General features: G+C 38.6%; 1 long non-coding RNA gene across 1 annotated transcript in view; it reads right to left on the bottom strand.

Moving 5' to 3' along the window:
• Window positions 1-14,763: 14,763 nt before the first annotated feature.
• LOC149124821 (uncharacterized) overlaps window positions 14,764-19,485 on the bottom strand; it is a 74,473-nt gene continuing 69,751 nt past the window's right edge. The window contains exon 3 of the long non-coding RNA XR_016211559.1: window positions 14,764-15,052. This is a non-coding gene — a long non-coding RNA (uncharacterized LOC149124821). The remainder of the gene's footprint in view (window positions 15,053-19,485) is intronic.

Below are 19,485 nucleotides of genomic sequence, written 5' to 3'. Positions count from 1 at the left end.
TTTCAATCAGAAATTTGTTTGTGATGCAATTAGTTTTTCTCTGTTGTTATGTTCTCAGAATAATCTTCTGTTTTAAGAGAAATATAAAAAGCAATTATATTTGAAAAGAAGAAATAGTACTCATATGTGCTTGTAGAAAACAACAATCAACATGTTAATTAAGCTAGCCCAAAAGGAAAACTTGAAACAGATTCAAAATAGAACATAAAATGGAATAATAGAGTTACATTTTTAAAGTAGAGTGGGAATTTTTACAAAGTCTTTATTATGTGTACAAAAATATTAAAATGGTATGTCACTGGCAAGGCACAGACACATAGCAGCTCATAGCAGAAGGAAATCACACCACAGGCACAAATTAAAGATAAAATCAACCAGAAAAGCAAAGGAAAATCCATGAAAAAGAATAAGAAAGCCTCTAGGAACTCCCCAAAGGAACACAACAAGTCTTCAATAATGAAGTTCAAGAAGAGATCAAGGATATGCCAGAAAAGGAATTCAGAAAATTAATAGACAAATTAATTAGAAGCAATCAGAAACAAATTCACAATCTAAATAAAAAACACTCCAAAGAAACTGAGATATTAAAGAGAAGTCAAAGTAATACTAGAAATTAAGAATTCAATAGATCAAATAAAAATACAGTAGAAAATCTTAATAGAAGACAGAGAAGAAAGAATATCAGAACTAAATAACCATTATCCAGAAATAATACAGTCAGACCAAATACCAGAAGAAGAAATTAGAAAATTAAAAATTATGGTTGGAGATTCACAAGATTCCATCAAACGACCCAACTTATGGGTCCTAGGAATTCCAGAAGGTGTGGAAAGAGAGAAAGGAGTAGAAGGCCTTCTTAATGAAATAATGACATAGAACTTCCCCAATCAGGAGAAAGAATAAGACATCCAAGTACAAGAAGTACACAGAACTCACAATAGATACAACCAGAAAAGAGCTTCACAATGACATATTGAAGCAAAATCCACCTCAGTGAAACACAAAGAACAGATCTTAAAATGTGCATGAGAGAAACAACAAATCACATGCAGAGGAAACCCAATTAGACTCACCCACGAATCCTCCTCCTAAAACCCTACAGGCAAGGAGAAAATGGCAAGACATATCCCAAGTCCTAAGAGAAAACAGTCAACCCAGAATACTGTGCCCTGTAAAGCTCTCATTTATGAATGAAGGAGAAATAAGGATCTTCCACAACAAGCAGAAATTGAAAGAATTTGTAACTACTTGCCCAGCCCTACAAAAGATGCTCAAGGATGTGCTACACACAGAAATAGGAACATCACTACAAAAGAAAATGGACTCAGAAAATGACCCAGCAAACGTAATAATGAAATCCAAATTATATAAACAGGACTATTTACAGAAACATGGCAGTGCAAAGTTGGTACTTAACAATAGCCACACTGAATGTAAATGGTATCACCTCCCCAATTAAAAGACAAATTGGTAAATGGATTAAAAAAACACAAAACCCTCCTATTTTCTACTTACAAGAAATGCATTTTACCAACAAAGACACACGCAGACTGAAAGTGAAAGGATGGAAAAATAACCCATGCTAACAGAAACCAAAAAAGAGCTGCTGTGCACATCCTGATATCAGACAAAATAAACTATTAAGAGAGACAAGGAAGGACACTATATAATGATTAAAAGATAATTTCAACAGGAAAATGTGACTACAGTAAGTGTATATGCACCTAATTACAGAGCACCTGGCTATTTGAAAGAATTAATGGATTCAAAGGGAGATATAGACTCAAATACAATAGTAATGGGAGACTTCAATACCCCTCTTTCAGCAATGGCAAGATCAATGAAACAGAAAATCAACAAGGAGGCCGGCCCATGTAGAACCTCTGTCCTTAAGGAGTTATACTAAGAGAATTATCTACAAAACTTGTTCTTAAACAGTACTTTATACATTGTGTGTATTTGTGGGTGCAAACTGTTGAAACTGTTACTTAGTATAGAGTTGGTCTTCTGTATGTCAAGTTAAAAAATTGAATCTTAATGGATGGGAGAGGGAGTGGGAGGTGGGACAGGAGGGCGGGTATGGGGGGATAACCCACTATATTCCTAAAGTTATACCTATGAAGTTTGCATTCATTAAATAAAAGCTTTTAAAAATCTTACCTGTTTTTAAGTATGAAGGAAAGGCAATTGGTATGAGAAGACTGGGAAATATTTTATTTTTTGAACTGACAACTATGCAAAGATAATTCATAAACTTCAAAATATCCAAATTAATATATTTCTTATGCAGCATAACTTCAATTTTAAATATTTATCAGACTTAAAACTCTTATGTGGAATGATAAATCATGACAGTTTTAGTAAGTGGAATTTATATTTAGATTGAAGTAATAAATTAGGATGAAATTAGTAGGTACACAGAAAAGCAAGTGAAATTCAATTAAAAGCAATGTAAAAAAATCATATATATAGGTGAAAACATACAGATTTCTCTAATGTTTCAAGGGACCAGTTTTATTCATGATAAAATGTAGGATGATTTTATATTTGCCGGTGTGTAGAAATTTACATGAAAATTTGGAAGCTGGAGTGTAAGTCTAAATTGAAGTGTATATGAATGTGAGAGATATTTCAGAGTACCTGTGTTTCAGTCCTAGCTCTGGCACCTGATTTCAGCTCTCTGCCAGTGCAGACCCTGGGAGGCAGGAAGAGATGGCTTAAGTAGTCAGATCATTGCCATCCTCATGGGAATCCTGGATTAAGTTCCTGGCTGTTGTTATTGGCCTGAACCAACACCAGCCATCATGGGCATTTGGGAACAAAAGGTGACTGGAACTCTCTCTTTTTGCCTCTCAAATTAAAACCAAGCAAAGCAAAAACCTTAAAAAATCATGGACAATGAAATTAAAATTTATTTTGATACAAAAACCTTGAAATCCATGCAAGGACTTTTTTTTATAAGATACATTTTACACAGGCTTTTTGAAGACTTCTCACAAATTTTTTTTAAACTCAGGAGTTTCAAAATTTGCACCAAAATGTGTTTAAAATTATTATTATTTTAATTACAGAGACAGTGATATAGAGAAAGGGAGAACTCCCATTTGCTGGTTCACTCCCCAGATCTTAGCAAAGCCAGAGTACTGAAGCCAGGTGCAAGGAACGCTACTCAGGTTTCCCATGTAGGAGACAGGGCCACAGCTACTAGTGCCATGAATGCCGTCATCTCAAGACGCATTATTACAGGTAGATGGAACTGGGAGTGAAGTCAGAAACCAGCAATCCAATACGTACATGTCCCAACCAATGACTTAACTGCTAGGTCAGCATCTACCCCTGAACTTTTAATTTTTTTTGATGTGAACTTTTTGATGTACCTTCATGTATATATACATATTTATAATGGCTACAGATTTTACATTAGTAATTCAAATTTAATAAAACATTTCTTTCTGATAGTACATCATGCATACTGAAATCAGAATCTTGTCACAGAATTGTATTTGGTACAAAGTGTGCTATTTTCATAGCATAATACAATAAAATACCTATTTAATTTCAGGGATTTATGCATCTGATTTGATAGTATGTTCTAAATTAAATCAATAACACAATTTTCTTCCTTGTTTCCAATATAAAAAGAGGCCAAAACATTTGCATATGAAATATATTAACTGTCATGAAATACTTATCTTCACAGTTCCAGTAGACTACATTTATTCAATCATGCAGTCAGAATTTGAAAGGAAATTTAGTGACAATTTTATTTAAGAACATTGTCATCCTCATTCTGGAAAAACAACTGGGAGAGTATTTCTGCCAAGGAGATTTAGGAAGCTCAAAACTGCCAGTTATGTCAATTAATTCTAAAAACTCTAGGACGTCACTCAAGGATACTGTGTTGCAATGATTTTCTTCTACTGTGACCATCCTTGCAATTGCGCATTTAAAAAGGGTAAGTTATATTTTCAACCCATTTAACATCAGGAAGAAGATAATGAAAGTCAGGGGTGATTGTTTGGATAATAACATTGAAATCATTTTAGATTTTCATGGAGAAATGACATTTACCCAGGATGCCCTTCATTTTTCTGGCTGCTTTCTTTCTCTCGATTTTCTTGGTTCATGGTAATGCTGTACAATATTGATATGGCATCATTATTGTATAGCAAATGAAAATATTGTGGTCTTCAGGTTTGTGAGCATGCAATAAAGAATGGTTATTTCTTTACTTCAAATTAATTCAGAATTATAGGAGACATGGTTTAGGATTTAGATTAAGATCTAAACTGTAACTTTTGCATTAATGTTTATTGAATAATACGATTTTTATATGTGTGAGAAGAGTATTTGCTATTACTTTCTCCTGATTTGCAATAGAGATACTGTCACAGCTACCAAGTCACAGAATTTCCTAGCAGTGATAATTCTATGCATCTTTTTAAAAAGACTTATTTATTTAGTTATTTAAAAGGCAGACAGACAGAAATGGAGAGTGAGAGAGAGTTAAAGAGGCAGATCTTCCATCTGCTGGTTCACTTCCCAAATGACTGTGATGGCTGGCACGGGGCCAGGCTGAAACAAGGAGCCCAGAACTTCATCCAGGTCTCCCACAGGGGTGGCAGGGCCCCAAGGAGTTTCCGCAGGTGCATTAGCAGGGAGCTGGGGCTGAAGAGGAGCAGCTGAGACATGAACTGGTGCTCCAACGTGGTGGCCTACCCCCCTGTGCCACACTGCCAGTCCATATCCTCTGCTTCCTGTTGTCAGGCTCCATACAAAGATTGAAAAATATTTTCTCACTGACCTCTTCAGAACTCACTGTATTACTTTCTATTGCTGCATAAATGACGTTATCAACTGAAGAGCCTTAACTGACGCTGTATATTTTCTCTTATGTATGTCTGAAGTCCACATACAACTTGGTCTGGGTCCTCTGCTCAGGGCATCACACTTGCAATATGGACACTGGCCAGGGCTGAGTCTCTGGGTCCTCTTCTAATCTAGTGGTACTACTGCTGGTGTTCCTTTTCTTACAGCCATGGAGCACATGCTAGCTCGTTTTAAGACCAGACACATAATCTCTCTGCTATCAACAAAAGCCTAAATGTTCTTTTAGGGACTCACCAATAAAAGAAAGGGCAATTCTGAATAATTTCCCTTTTGATTCATTTAAAGGCAGATGGATTGGAGACTTGAATTACATCTACGAAACCTCTTCACCTTTGCCACATACTGTAATGTATTTCGGGAATGGATTGCAGCATCTTCCTACATTTTGCTGATGGTGAAAGGGAGGGGATGATAAAGAGTATTAAAAGTAGTAGATAAGAATCTTTTGGGCCATATTAGGCTTATTCCTGTCTCATTGACCAGCCACAAAATTCATCATTTCCTTTAATTAGTGAATATTGGAAGAAGAGAAGGGCCAAGAATTTACACAAATTAAAGTTTCTTTTTCACTAAAAAGAAAGCAGATGAAAAAATAGATCATTACCAATGAGAATATTTTCTATATTTTATTTTAAACATTTACTGAGACAAAATTCTTTAGTAAAAACATGTTCAAGAAGGAGGGGGCCAAGATGGTGGCATAGCACCTAGATGTTCCGAGTCACATGGGGTAAAATGCTTAGTTAGAGAGGAGAGGGGATACAAGCCAGTAGCACAATCACAAAAAGTTCATGCAGAGTGGCCCATGAGTCCACCAGAGACTGCGCAGGTCCATGCTAGGGGAACAAAGAGGAGGAACAGGTGGCGGATGGACGGTGAAGGAGCGGTAGAGGGATGGAGTGAGGTGATTGCCTGCCCCCAGGACCAGGTGAGAAGTCTGCAGATAGCAGTGGGCGGGGAACCTTGGCAAACTACATTTGAAGCTCTAAGCTGGAAGGAAATTGTAGGGGAACTGGCAGAGAGGTTGGGCACGCCATGGTCCATCTGCGTTTCTCCCAACCAGACCTAGAGCCAGCAGGGAAAAGCCAATTTGATTATTTGCATTTTCGAATATAAGCAGGGGGCTACTGTGTTTGCCTCCACACACACACCAATCAATTGCGGGGGCCACCTCACAACATGCCCTACCCGGGAACAAGGATCAGAACATTTCAGAGTGATTTCCTCGCCGTAACATAAACTGTACACCGAGGAGTAGTCCTAAACAGTGAAAGCCCAAGCTCATGTCTGGCACCACTGAGAAGTAAGTCCAGCCCCAAGTAGGCGAGGCAGAGTGCACCAAAGCCCTGGTACCCACCTCCATCCTGATCTAGAAGTAAACAGGGCTTCAGGAGGCAGGGCTGTGTGCTTCCACTTGAAACAGAGACATATAGCAGCTCATACCAAAAGGAAATCATGCCACAGGCACAAAGTCACAATTTAAAAATAAAATCAACTAGAAATACTAAAGAACAAAGGAAAAATCCCAAATAAGAATAAGGAAGACTCTATGAACTCCCCAAGGAGCAATACAAATCTTCAATAATGGAGGCTGAAGGCTGGTGCCATGGCATAGTAGGTTAATCCTCCTCCTACAGTGCCTGCATCCCATATTGGTGCCAGTTCTAGTCCCAGCTGCTCCTCTTCCAATCAAGATCTCTGCTGTGGCCTGGTAAAGCAGTAGAAGATGGCCCAAGTCCTTGGGTCCCTGTACCTACATGGGAGACCTGGAAGAAGCTCCTGGCTCCTGTCTTCGGATCGGCAAAGCTCTGGCCGTTGCGGCCATTTGGGGAGTGAACCAATGGAAGGAAGACCTTTCTCTCTGTCTCTCCCTCTCACTGTCTGTAACTCTACCTCTCAAATAAATAAATAAAATCTGTAAAATATAAAAATAAAACATTTTAAAAAATGGAGGCTGAAGAGAATGAGGATATGCCAGAAAAGGAATTCAGAAAATTAATAGATTACTTAAAAGCAATCAGAAACAAACTCGAGATCTAAATAAAAAGCATTCCCAAGAAATTGAGATTTTAAAGAGAAGCCACAATGAAATACTGGAAATGAAGAATTCAATAGGTCAAATAAAAAATGCAGTAGAAAGTCTTTTTTTTTTTTTTGACAGGCAGAGTTAGACAGTGAGAGAGAGAGAGACAGAGAGAAAGATCTTCCTTTTTCCGTTGGTTCACCCCCCAAATAACCGCTACAGCTGGCGCACTGCGCCAATCCAAAGGCAGGAGCCAGGAACTTCTCCTGGTCTCCCATGGGGTGCAGGGCCCAAGCACTTGGGCCATCCTCCACTGCACTCCCTGGCCACAGCAGAGAGCTGGGCTGGAAGAGGAGCAACTGGGACAGAATCCGGTGCCCCAGCTGGGACTAGAACCTGGGGTGCCGGCGCTGCAGGTGGCGGATTAGCCAAGTGAGCTGCGGTGCTGGCTGCAGTAGAAAGTCTTAGCAATAGCATAGAAGGGACAAAAATTATATCAGAACTAGAAGACAAACTTCTGGAAATAGTTTAGTAAGACCAAATACAAAAGAATAAATTAGAAAACTGAAAACCATGGTTGGAAATTTACAAGTTTCTATCAAATGACCCAACTTATGGATCCTAGGAAATGCAGAAGATGTGAAAAGAGAGAAGGGTTTAGAAGGCCTGATTAATGAAATAATAACAGAGAACTTACACAATCAGGAGAAAGAGATATCCAAGTTCAAGAAATACACAGAATTCCCAATAGATATGATGAGAAAAGAACTTCACCATGACACACTGAAGGAAAACTCACCTCAGTAAAACACAAAGAACAGATCTTAAAAGGTGCATGAGAGAAACAACAAATCACACTCAGAGGAAACCCAATTAAACTCACCCTGGACTTCTCATTGCAAACACTACAGGAAAGGAGAAAATGGCAAGACATATTCCAAGTCCTAAGAGAATAATCAACTCAGAATACTGTACCCAGGAAAACTCTCACTCATGAATGAAGGAGAAATAAGGATCTTCAGAACAATCAGAAATTGAAAGAATCTGTAACTACTTGCCGAGCCCTACAAAAGATGCTCAAGGATGTGCTACATACAGAAACACAGAAACAGGAACATCACTAAAAAGAAGATGAATGCAGAAAATGACCCAGTGAACATACAAATGAAATCCAAAATACATAAACAGGACTATTTATGGAAACATGACAGGGCAAAGTCGGTACTTAACAATAGTCACACTGAATGTAAATGGTATCACCTCCCCAATTAAAATACACATAATGAATCAATTAAAAAAGAAAAACCATCTATTTGCTGCCCACAAGAAACATACTTACCAACAAGGACATATGCAGACTGAAAGTGAAGGTATGGAAAAGATAATCCATGCTAATAGAAACCAAAAAATCTGGTGTGGATATCCTAATGTCAGACAAAATAGACTTTAACACAAAAACTATTAAAAGAGACAAAGAAGGATGCTATATAATGATTAAAGGATCAATTCAACAGGAAAATGTGATTATTTTAAATGTATATGCATCTAAGTACAGGGCACATGGCTATTTGAAATAATTGTTCAGAGATTTAAAGCGGATGTAGATACATTTAGCCACGGAAAGGTCCACCAAACAGAACATCAACAAGGAAACAATAGAGTTAATCAACAACAGACCAAGTAGCCCTAGCAGGTATCTACAAAATCTTCCACCCTACAGCAAAGGAGTATACATTTTTTTTTTCCTACTGCATGGAACTTTCTCTAGGATTGGCCACATGCTAGGCCATAAAGTCAGTCTGAACAAATTTAAAAAATTAAATCCTATTATACATCGTCTCAGGCCACAAAGCAATGAAGCTGGAAATTAACAACTCAAGAATCTCCACATCATATGCAAACACATACAGAATGAACATGTTTCTTAAGGAACACCGGACATAGAAGAAATCAAAAGAGAAATCAAAACAATTCCGGAAACAAATGAAGATGACAATACAACATACCAAAATTGGTGGAGTACAGCAAAAGCAGTATTAAGATGAAAGTTTATAGCATTTGGTGCTTAAATCAAGAAACTGGAAAGGCACAAAAGAAATGAACTATCTAGATCCTCAGGCATCTAGAAAAACAGCAAACCAAACCCAAAACTAGTGAAGAAATTATTAAAATTAGAGAAGAAATCAACAAAATTGAAACAAAAAATACAAAAGATCAGCCAAATGAAAAGCTAGTGTTTTAAAAAAAAATCAAAATTGATGAACTATAGGCCAAACTAAAAAAAGGAGAGAGAAGACCCAAATCAATAAAATTAAAGATGAAAAAGGAAATGTAACAACAGAGACTACAGAAATAAAAAGAATCATCAGAAACCACTAGAAAGAGCTGTGTGCCACAGACAGAAACCTAGAAGAAATGGACAGATTCCTGGACAAATACAACCTATATAAATTGAGTCATGAAGACATAAAAATCCTAAACAAACCCATAACCAAGACAGAAACTGAAATAGTAATAAAGGTCCTCCCAACAAAGAATAGCCCAGACCAGATTGCTTCACAGATGAATTCCACAGACATTTAAAGAAATAACTCCAATTCTTCTCATGTTATACAAAACAATTGAAAGGGAGGGAATCCACCCAAATTTTTTCCACGAAGCCAGCATCACCTTAATTCCTAAACCTGGAAAAAATGCAACAGAGAAAGATAACTACAGGCCAATTTCCCTGATAAACATTGGTGCAAAAATCCTCAACAAAATTCTGGCCAATCAAATCCAACAACACATTAGGAAGATCATTCACCCAGACCAAATGGGATTTATCCCTTGTAAGTAATGAAGATTCAACATTTGCAAATCAATCAATGTAATACATCTCATTAATAAACTGAAGACAAACACCATATAGTTATCTTAATAGTTATAGAGAAATCATTCAATAAAATAGAACACCCTTTCATGATGAAAACTAACTGGCTTTTAAAGAAACATTCCTCAACACAATCAAGGCAATTTATGCCAAACCCATGGCCAATATCATATTGAATGGGGAAAAGTTGGAAGCATTCCCACTGAGATCTGATGCCAGACAGGAATGTCCATTCTCACCATTGCTATTTAATATAGCCCTGGAAGTTTTAGCCAGAGCCTGTAGGCAAGAAAAAGATATCAAAGGGATACAAATTGGGAACTAGGAAGTTAAACTATCCCTATTTGAGGATGGCATGATCCTATATATAGGAGAACCAAAAGATTCCAACAAGAGTGTATGGGAACTCATAGAAGAGTTTGGTAAAGAAGCAATATATAAAGTCAACACACAAAAATCAAAAGCCTTGTATAAATAGATAATGCCAAGTCTGAGAATGAACTGCTAAGAGCAATCCCATTCACAATAGCTACAAAAAAATTCACATACTTGGAATAAATTTAATCAGGGCTGTCAAAAATTTATATGAAGAGAATTACAAAATATTCAAGAAAGAAACAGAAACAGATACAAAAAAATTGAAAAATCTTCCATGTTCAAAGATTGGAAGAATTAGTATAATCGAAATGTCCATTCGCCACTGCTCACTAGGCTAATCCTCCACCTGTGGTGCCAGCACCCCAGGTTCTAGTCCCGGTTCCCTCCCTAAATGGCCTCAAAGGCCAGAGCTGTGCTGATCCGAAGCCAGCTGCTTCTTCCGGGTCTCCCACATGGGTATAGAGGCCCAAGCACTTGGGCCATCCTCTGCAGCCTCACTGTGTTGATGCACAAAGAAAATTAGCTTAGAATCCATTGAGAGGTCAATATTTTTTTTAAAAATGGATTTATTTATTTACTTGAAATTTCGAGTTACACAGCAAGCGTACTGCAGGCGGCTATTTTTACCTGCTATACCATAGCGCCAGCCCCAATCTCCTGTGTTTCTGCCTCATTTTTATGCCTCCATTCTTATTAGACCCTTAGTCTCACCAGCTCCAAATTCCTTGTCTGCAGCCCCACAACAAAACACGAGTTGATTTCTCTGATTCTCAACTGCAGCCTCCTCTAGGCTCTTTGCCTACAACCTCAGCTTCTTTCTATATGCGAACTTTGTGGATCCCTATAAGAATGTAGGTCTTTCTTCACTTCTGCAGTACTCTGCTGACATTAAACAGGCAAAATACAAATAAATAAGTAAATAAATTTGCATAGCCTCTCAAGCCTCTCTAGCCTGTCTTCATTTCATGAAGGATTGTTTGACCCCATGACCTTGATCTTCACTGAAGCAGAAGTATTCTGGTTTAGTTTTTAAAGGGCTAACTTAATAGATAAGTAATGAGAATCCTGAGTACAATATACAAATTCAACTACAGAAATAAAATGAGTGAATTAGTTAAACTTGTTACTATTACCTATGTATCTCATCCTCTATCACCAAAGTTATTAATGAAGATTATAATGATAAAGCAGTTTTATAAATGCATAACTAAATATCTAGGTCATATTTTAAAAATAATATCTAGTTGCCTGATTATTATCATGTCAAGAAATTTGAGCAGTATTTGCCAGTGGAAAAATTTAGAATTTATAAAGATTATAGAAAATTGTTGGATTACCTCCAACATATTGAGCCATTTTGCTCTAGTTCTAAAAGTTATTCCCTACTTGTAATGCATTCAACAGTACAAAGCAGGATTCTGTCTGAAAAACTGATCAACTTTTTTATACTACCTAAGCATCATAAATATAACTTAAAAACAAGGAGTTTTACTTGTATAAAAATAACATGCAGAGGAAGGTTTCACTTAGAATCATATTCAGAACTCAGCAAGAGTTGCATGCAATCATTTCCATTAGAAGGATAATTAGCATGTATCTGAGTTGATGGTAAAATTTATCCTCTTCAGAGTTCATTCTGGCATTGTTATATTATGTTAGATAGAAGTACCCACATATTGAACAATATCTATCCATATGTCCACATACACATATGTAGAAATAGACTTGTTTCAATATAAGGTGATAAAATACATTTCATTTTAACCATCCAACATAAAATTTCATATATACATATTTGTCTTACTATATTTTTGCTACCTGTTTATATCCTGCATTTCAGCTTGATTTTCTTGGATCATATAAAATTAAATCTGTGACAGAGGGTGAACCCCTCCTAATGCTACTCTATGATTAACAGCCTTGTAACATTTATTTCTCACCAATTACTCTTAAGCAAACATGCTTTAATTACACAATGATAATACTTATTTCAGTGGCTGCATTGGAACAAAGAGCAATCAACAATTTCACTTTGAATATTTTTATGTCATGACAAATAATCCCCAGATAAATTAATTTGCAGTGGTTAAGGAAGAAAAGGGAGTGGTTTCAAGCTTACAGCTCCTGTCACGTAAGTGTTTGTTCCATTTCCTGTATACTACAAATGTCTACTGGATCTATACAAGGTCACCTTCACTAATGTAATATCAGGAATTGCTTTATATTTTAAGAATATTGCTCCTTTTAAACATTACGAATAAAATGGTGATTCTAAAATAAGACATTGGCATTTCTTTCATCGACATAATAAATGTAGTGAACATCTTAAACAAATAGATTATTTTTAATGTAACCTGTTCTGCTAGTGATTAATGATTGTTAGATTTTTAGAATGGGATCATTTATATGATCATTCTATAGTTTTCATCAAATTACAATTATAATTAGCAAATTGCCCAAAGAGTCATTATTATAGAAAATATATTGGCTATTTATAGTTAGACCATTTTTCCCTAGGTGGATTTTTGATGAGACAGAAGATTAATGGATAGTAGCTTTTATGCCATCCTTACTAAACAAAGAGGAACAAAATTCAATTTATTATTGGTACTTTTTTATAATTTTGTCTTCATTTATTTTGAAAGACAAATAGAAAGAAAGAGACAGAGAAAGCTCCCCATTGGCTGGTTCACTCCCCAAATACTAACAACAGCCCGAAAAGATGAGTTGTAACATAATCTGTGTGTCTCTCATGTGATTGTCAGGGAGCCAAGGCATCCATCACCTGATGCCTCCTAGGTGTGCATTTTCAGGAATCTAGAACGGAGAGTGGAGGCAGGACTGAAACCCAGGTACACCATATGGGATTCAGGTGAACCCAAACAGCCGCTTATTCACTGCACCAAGTGCCCATCCCAAGACACCTAATTTTGCATTTGTTTTAAATATCTGTGATCACTTCAACAACTTTTCACAATTTTCCACTTTTACTTGTCTTTCTAAATGGTGTTCCAACACGTCTATCCCTTGTCAATAAGTTTGGAATAACTTGTCACATCTTGATGTCTCTGTTTTTACTAACACTTTATAAATTAAATATAAATATGTCACCATAGTATACTATGTAAAACTTAGAGATTAGTATGATACATTTAGGAAAAGAATTTGCAAGCACAGACTTACTCCTTAGAAGAGGGCTTGATCTGCTATCAAAATCCACAAAATCCAACATCGTGGCACAGCAGGCTAAGCTGCCGCGTGCAATATCACCATTCCACATGAGCGCCATATCGAGACTTTGTTGCTTCGGTTCTGATCCAGGTCCCTGCTAATGGCTCAGTCCCCAGCCGCTGGGGCCTCATGGGGCATGAAGCAGTGGATGGAAGATCATTTTCTTTCTGTCTTTCCATCTCTGTCATTCTGCATTCAAATAAATAAAAAATTCCTTAAAAAAGCAGTAAAAGCCAACATACTGAATGTAGTAGACACAGCGATAAACTGTTATTGCTTTAATAAGTCATTGGTCTTGGGTTTTGGAGAGGAATTTGTGGAAAATTAAGCAAAAGCTTCATACAGACATACATGTAAATTTTTTCGGTATATAAATTAACCCATTTAATATAGTCTACTCATGGCTCAAAGCTGACACCTCTCCTGGTCTTTCATTTCTTTCAGTCTTCCGATGGAAGACTTCAGGTGTTGTGTGTCCAGGCAGCACCAGCTACTGTTTTCATGCAGGAACCATGGTGCCAGCTCCCCACAGCTCCCCACAGCTCCCCACAGCTTGTCTCATCTTGGTTTTGCTTAAGAAGCAGCACGTGTACTTGGCATGCTTGCTGTTTTCAATTTGCTTCACCATTTTCTGGAAGGAGGTGCCATAGCAGGTCCATGATCCTGACCTTCTTGGTGTTAGCCATAGTGTGGCTACTGAGGTCTGAGCCCAGAGATCATGAACCGAAGTTTTGATGTAAGACACAAACTTTGCATTGGTGATGAGGGATATGGCAGTGGAGGTGAAAATGTGTTGCTGCTGTGGTGGTGTTCTGGAGAAAATTTGTCAGCTGAACTAATATTTCATCTGTGCCCGAAGTAAGCTCTCATTGTGCAGAGAAGAGAATACTTCAGGCAAAGACAGTGGATGAGCAGAAAGAGGTGAGAATGAATCTCAAGTACATGATCAAAAGATCTGTAAATGACAATTATGAGAGCCTGAAAAACAGACAAGAGATTTTGACATCCTGTGATGCACAAAGGGTCAGTGAAAAGTGCATTATTTGAGATTATGTTCTAAGACATAGTCTATAAAAGCAGTCTGTGCTTGAGATGCAGGTAGGGAAAACATGGTATTGGGTGACTATTGGAATGCAGAGGCTACTGTAAAAGTTCAGGCCACAAAGCATGAAGTCTTTACCAGACTAGTCTCATTATGAATGATGGCAAAAGTCCAAAAGAGATTAGTTAATAATTTACATTGTGCCTGTACTTTCTGCTTTTATTAGAAATTTATTCATATTTGTAAAGGACACATATTATTTTGACATGATAGAGCATTTATCAAGTATTATCTATAATTCTTTAAAAATATACTTCATTGGGCCAGCGCTGCACCTCACTAGGCTAATCCTCCGCCTGTGGCGCCGGCACCCCGGGTTCTAGTCCCTGTTGGGGCACGGGTTCTGTCCCGGTTGCTCATCTTCCAGGCCAGCTCTCTGCTGTGGCCTGGGAGTGCAGTGGAGGATGGTCCAGGTCCTTGGGCCCTGCACCCACATGGGAGATCAGGAGGAAGCACCTTGCTCCTGGCTTCAGATCGGTGCAGCATGCTGGCCGTAGCGGCCAATGGGGCGTGAAACAACGGAAAGGAAGACCTTTCTCTCTGTCTCTAACTCTGCCTGTCAAAAAGAAAAAAAAGGAATAATTAGTGCAAATTGCTAATAGGCGGCACATGATGAGAATGCCAGGAAATTTATGCAACTCTGATTCCAAACAATAAAAGTGGGTTAACCCCAGATTACTGTATCCTGGAAAACTCTCATTTATGAATGAAGGAGAAATAAGGATCTTCAACAAAAACAGAAATGCAAAGAATTAGAAACTACTCACTCAGCCCTACAAAAGATGCTCAAGGATATCCTACATATAGAAACACAGAAACAGGAACATCACAACAAAAGTACATGAAGGCAGAAAATGACTCAGCAAACGTACAAATGAAATCCAAAATACATAAACAGGACTATTTATGGAAACATGGCAGGGCAAAGTTGGTACTTAACAATAGCCATGGAGCTGGCGCTGTGGTGCAGTGGGTTAACACCTTGGCCTGCAGCACTGGCATCCCATATGGGCACTGGCTTGAGACCTGGCTGCTCCACTTACAACCCAGCTCTCCACTATGTCCTGGGAAAGCAGTAGAAGATGGCGCAAGTCGTTGGGCCCCTGCACCCTAGTGGGAGACCTGGAAGAAGCTCCTGGCTCCTGGCTTTGGATCAGCGCAGCTCTGGCTGTTGTGGCCAACTGGGGAGTAAACCATTGGATGGAAGACCTCTCTTTCTCTGCCTCCCCTCTATCTGTGTAACTTGACTTTAAATAAATAAATCTTTAAAAAATAGTCACACTGAATGTAAATGGTCTCAACTCCCCAGTTAAAAGACAGAGACTGGCTGAATGGATTAAAATAGAAAACCCATCTATTTGCTGCCTAAAAGAAACACATCTTACCAACAAAGATGTATGCAGACTGAAAGTGAAGGTATGGAAAAAGATAATCCATGCTAACAGAAACCAAAATAGAGCTGATATGGCCATCCTAGTATCAGACAAAACAGGCTTTAACAAAAAAAACTATTAAAAGAGACAAAGAGGGACATTATATAATGATTAAAGGATCAATTCAACATGAAGATGTGACTAATGTACAAGTATATGCACCTAATAACAGGGTACCTGGCTATTTAAAAAATATTAAGGGAGACATAGAATCAATTACAATAGTAATGGGGGACTTCATTACTCCACTTTCAGCAAACACTCAGAAAATCAACAAGGAAATACACAGTTAATCAACACCATAGACCAAACAGACCGAGCAGATATCTACCGAACCTTCCACCCTACAGCCACATAGTACACATATTTCTCTCCAGTACATGGAACTTTCTCTGGGATTGAACACATGCTAGCCCATAAAGGAAGTCTTAGCAAATTCAAAAAAATCAAAATTGTATAATGCATCTCCTTGGACTACAATACAATGAAGCTAGAAATCAACAACTCAAGAATCTCTACACCATACGCAAACACATGGAGAATGATCACCATGCTCCTGAATCAACAGTGGGTCATAGACAAAATCAAAAGAGAAATAAAAAAAAATTCTGGAAACAAATGAAGATGACAATAAAACATACCAAAATTCGTGGGATACAGTAAAAGCAATATTAAGAGAAATGTATATAGCAATTGGTGCCTACATCAAGAAATTGGAAAGGCCCCCCAAAAATGAACTATTTATGCACCTCAAGGATCTAGAAAAAGAACAGCAAACCAAATCCAAAACCAGTAGAAAAAAAAAGAATTAAAATTGGATAAGAAATCAAAAAAATTGAAACAAAAAAATACAAAAGATCAGCAAAATGAAGTGCTTTTTTTCAAAAAATAAACAAAATTCAAAGACCATTGTCCCAAATAACCAAAGGAGAGAGAAGACCAAATAAAATTAGAGGTGAAAAATCAAGAAAAGGGCAACAACTTAAACAGACGTTTCACTAAAAAGGAAATCCAATTGCCAACAACACATTAAAAACAGTTCAAGGGCCGGCGCCGCGGCTCACTAGGCTAATCCTCCACCTTGTGGTGCCGGCACACCGGGTTCTAGTCCTGGTCAGGGCGCTGGATTCCGGTTGCCCCTCTTCCAGGCCAGCTCTCTGCTGTGGCCAGGGAGTGCAGTGGAGGATGGCCCAAGTCCTTGGACCCTGTAACCCATGGGAGACCAGGAGAAGCACCTGGCTCCTGCCATCGGATCAGCGCGGTGCACCGGCCGTGGCGGCCATTGGAGGGTGAACCAGCAGCAAAGGAAGACCTTTCTCTCTGTCTCTCTCTCTCACTGTCCACTCTGCCTGTCAAAAAAAAAAAAAAAAACTGTTCAGGATCACAACCACAATGAGGTTTTACTTCACCTCAGTTAGAATGGCTTTCATACAGAAATCAACAAACAACAAATGTTGGTGAGGATGTGGGAAAAAAGGTACCCTAATCCACTGTTGGTGGGAATGTAAACTGGTAAAACCAATATGGAAGACAGTTTGGAGATACATCAGAAATATGAATATAGTCCTACCATATGACCCAGCCATCCCACTCCTGGGAATTTGCCCGAGCGAAATTAAATCAGCAAATAAAAGAATTATCTGTACTTCCATGTTTATTGCAGCTTAATTCACAATAGCTTAGACATGGAATCAACTTAAATGCCCATCAACTGAAGACTGGATAAAGAAATTATGAGATATGTACTCTGGAATACTATACAGTGGTTAAAAAAAGAAATCTGGTCATTTGCAACAAAATGGATGGATGGATCTGGAAAACACTATAGTTAGTGAAATAAGCCAATCCCAAAGAGACAAATACCATATGTTCTCCCTCATTTGTATTAATACAGCACCTAAAAGGAAACTTGCAAAAGTGAAATTGACACTTTGAAAAGCAATGACTTGGGCCAGCGCCGTGGCTCACTAGGCTAATCCTCCGCCTAGCGGCGCTGGCACACCGGGTTCTAGTCCCGGTCGGGGTGCCGGAATCTGTCCCGGTTACCCCTCTTCCAGGCCAGCTCTCTGCTGTGGCCAGGGAGTGCAGTGGAGGATGGCCCAGGTGCTTGGGCCCTGCACCCCATGGGAGACCAGGAAAAGCACCTGGCTCCTGGCTCCTGCCATCGGATCAGCATGGTGCGCCGGCCGCGGCGGCCATTGGAGGGTGAACCAACGGCAAAGGAAGACCTTTCTCTCTGTCTCTCTCTCTCACTGTCCACTCTGCCTGTCAAAAAAAAAGAAAAAGAAAAAGAAAAAAAAAAAAAGGAAAAGCAATGACTTGCACAGCCATTGTCTTAACTGTCAAGGAACTGTTTATTATTTTATTTTTTTAATTTTTTTGCTACTTAATACCATTGGTTGAACTATGTACTTAACATAGAATTAATCATAAATGTATAAATTCAATTGAAAATAGATCTCAGTGAAAAATAAGAGTGAGAATAAGAGAGGGAGGAGCTGTACATTTTGGCGCACATTCCCATGGACTTACCAATAAAGGTAAAGCAGAAAAACTTGTCATGAGACTCCGAATCCCATTAAGCTGGGTGGTACTAATGCCATCTTATGTGCTAAAGTGATCATATTAAGTGTTAATTGATCATATAGATAGGATTAAGTGATTAAGGGATCACATAAATAAGACTACTGTCTGGTGATAACAATGGATAGAATTAGGAGGGAGAGGATGATCCAACATGAGAAGCAGTCCACACAGTAGACTCATAGAATGACAATTGCCCTAAACAGCACTCTGATCTCAGAATCAGCCCATAATGCATTCTGGTCTGGCTGAAAAGTACATGAGAGCATTTCAGTCATAGAAAGTCAAGACACCATGGCAAGAAATGTTCTACATGAAGAATCTCTGTGAGTGAGATCCTGGTGGAAAGAAGGGGCCATCAAAGAAGGAGGTACTTTTCCCTGAAGGGAGGAGAGAACTTCCACTTTGCTTATGGCCCTTTCTGAATACTGATGGAGTTTCTGGACTCAACAGGTTTCCATAGCTTTGGCAGCTTATGTCAAGAGCCTTGGGAGATCACTGACATAAATAAGAGTGTTAATTGTTAAATTGACAACAGGAGTCACTGTGCACCTACTCCCCATGTAGGACCTCTGTCTTTTAATGAGTTGTCCTATGAGAATTAACCATAAAATTTGCTCTCAAACAGTACTTTATACTTTGTTGGGGGGTGCAAATTTTTTTTTGACAGGCAGAGTTAGACAGTGAAAGAGAGAGAGAGACAGAAAGGTCTTCCTTCCATTGAGTCACCCCCCAAATGGCCATCATGGCTGGCGCACTGGGCCAATCCCATGCCAGGAGCCAGATGCTTCCTCCTGGTCTCCCATGTGAGTGTATGGCCCAAGCACTTGAGCCATCCTCCGCTACACTCCCAGGCCACAGCAGAGAGCTGGACTGGAAGAGGGGCAACCGGGAAAGAATTGGCGCCCCAAACAGGACTAGAACCTGGTGTGCTGGTGCCGTAGGTGGAGGATTAGCCAAGTGAGCCGTGGCA

This window comes from Oryctolagus cuniculus, chromosome 8 (assembly GCF_051225735.1).
Source record: "Oryctolagus cuniculus isolate XC-2025 breed Fujian yellow rabbit chromosome 8, ASM5122573v1, whole genome shotgun sequence".
NCBI classification, from domain to species: domain Eukaryota; kingdom Metazoa; phylum Chordata; class Mammalia; order Lagomorpha; family Leporidae; genus Oryctolagus; species Oryctolagus cuniculus.
This window is presented reverse-complemented; position numbering and strand designations above follow the sequence as displayed.